The following is a 2,624-nucleotide window of genomic DNA, read 5'->3' on the forward strand; positions in this document are numbered from 1 at the left end:
CAAGGTCAGCCCCACGTGGGCCACAGACCTGGGGAACTGTTGGCGCCCTGCCATGTTTCCCCGGACCTAGGATCCATGCAGCTCTGCCCCCACTGGTCTATGATCTCCCTGCTTCCCACTCCACCTTTCTGCGTCTTTGGCCTATAGCTATGTTGAGTCTGAAAGCGGCCCTGGCTAGCATCGGATATCCACATATGTGGACTTGAGACGGACTGGGCTGGGCTGCCTTCTTGATATGAAATTACTTCTTGATAGAGAGTTCTTATGCATAGATGATGGCACTGGTTTTGTTTCTCTAGACAACCCAGCTTAACTAATGCAGGAGGGGAGAATCTCAATTACCAAACCGCCAGCGATGCCTCAGATCGATATAGAACCTGATAATTAATTGTCCCATGCATGTATACCAGTTACCTCATGTCATCCTCAGCATGATTTGTGTTCCAGTTGGGTAGATGGAGAAATAAAGACTTGGAGAGGGAAATACTGCCCAAGGTCACAGTTACGGTGCCTTTGCTGGGATGAAAATCCAGGCTCCCAATTTGTCAAGAGGTTCCTTTCTCCTATGATAATAGGAAAATAAGACATCTATTTTGAAGTACACAAAAAGGGGCAGAGTGGGAAAATGGGAAGGGAAAATTTCAATTTTGCATCGAAATTGCAATGCTGTGGGGCTGTTTAAAACTTGTAAGAGTCTAGAGCCGCCATCCGGAGCGGCAGGCCTGAGCGCAACAACTTTGGCGTGTTTTGGCTTCATTTAATTCTTAAGTCTCATGATCAGATTTGAGTCTGCAGTGAGTCTCTGAGAATCTCGTATTAAGTGCTTTGTGAGAGTGTTGGAAATATAAAGATTAATTGAAGGAAGGGGCCAAAACAGGATTCTTTTACTCTGTTCTGAGCCTGTTAGGATAAGAGAAATGATGAAAAAAACAAAACAAAATCAAACAAGTCATATGATATCATACTGTCAAATGACAATGCCCTCGAGTCCATCCAACTCGGTGTCCTTATAGAACAGCGTAGAACTGCCCCACAGGCTTCCCAAAGCTGGAACCTTCAGCGTCGTGGGTGCGTTGGAAGCCTCAACCTTTTGGTTAGCAGCCGAGCACTTCCCCACTGCCCACCAAAGCTCTTTTGTCATGCAAGGAGTACACAAGCCTGCACAAAGCTTTGCATACTAAAACAATTTGCCTTAATTCGTCTCGGATTTCTTCCTATCAGTCTGGTCTGCCCATAGCTGCTGGATAAAGTGCTTGAATATATCTTCTAAGCAAAGGGCTTTGAAGTGTACTAGTATCCCACTGAACACGCTCCCTCTTTTTAAAGGACCTTCCCTTCTCTCTCTGCTTGTTCAAAACTCATCTGAAGGTTCACAGACCCGTACGTGTCTCTGTTCTGTGGCTGTCCTTCCTCCCCGCACCAGGGTTTGTTTTATTCATACAAACTGTGACCCAGCCAGTCATTGATTTAGGACGTGTGAACTGAGGGCAGATAGGAAGCTTACTACTCTCAGCCTTTCTCTGCAGGGGCCTGTTGCCAGTGGGTTAAGAAAAGGGTGAAAGTTAGTGGCTCTGGGGAAGCAGGCTCACCTGAGAATGCCAGTGGGCTTGACAAGAGCAGGCCCTGGTGGAAAGTGGAATTGGAAGGGTCTGGGAAAAGGATGTGGGAAAACAGCCAGCCTGCTGCTTTTCCCGGTGGGTGAGACACTGCAGATAGTGGCAACCAGGGACTGCAGTAGAGTAATAACTGTGGCTCAGGATAGTTCATAAAAAGCATGCCAACTTTTAGCCCCCGTTTTATTTTTTTAACTTTTGTTTAGAATTAGACTTAGTTTCTTTAAAAGGAAGGTGTTTTTTTTTTCATGACTCCAATGTAAATAAATTTCTATGATATTTTATATGTTAAATATGAGGGAACTTCCAAAAGTTCATGGAAAAATTCCATTCTCTCTTAATTCCACTTTCCCACAAACTTTTTGAAGCCCCTTCATTTATCTGGAACAGTGCATGTGCTGGTTGTTGTGAAGTGCCTCAGAGCCGGTGCTGACTCAGTGTCCCCACGTGATAGAGTAGCACTGCACCGTAAGCTCTCCTGGGCTGTGATCTTTACGGGATCATATGGAAGACTGAAGAAGAACTGATGCATTTCAATTATGCATTGAATTATGCAACAGATACATTTGAAGAGCAAACAAATAGGCCTTGGATTTGTTTCAGTACAGCCAGAATGGTCCTTAGAGGTCAGGATGGTGCGACTTCGTCTCATGTGCTCTGGACATGTTGTCAGCAGAGACCGGTCCCTGGAGAGAGAGATCCTGCTTGGTCAAGTGGAGGGTGCTGAGCGTGGATCGACACCGTGACTGCTTCAGTGGCTCAGACATTGCAGTTGTGAGGGTGGCTCAGGACCGGGCAGTGTTTGGGTTTGTTGTGCGCAGGGTTGCTATGAGTCGGAACCGGCTCCATAGCACCGAACAACCATCTTTACAGGAGCATATCTCCAGGTCTTTTCCCCATGGAGCTGCTGACTACCTTTGAACAGCCAACCTTTTGGTCAACAGCCAAACACGACTCTCATGCCACCAATGTTCCTATATGTTGGTTAAACATCTGTAGTAAGAGAAAAAA

The sequence above is a fragment of the Echinops telfairi genome, unplaced genomic scaffold (genome assembly GCF_000313985.2).
Source record: "Echinops telfairi isolate 266 unplaced genomic scaffold, ASM31398v2 ScPeMD7_7469;HRSCAF=8507_1, whole genome shotgun sequence".
Classification (NCBI taxonomy): Eukaryota; Metazoa; Chordata; class Mammalia; order Afrosoricida; family Tenrecidae; genus Echinops; species Echinops telfairi.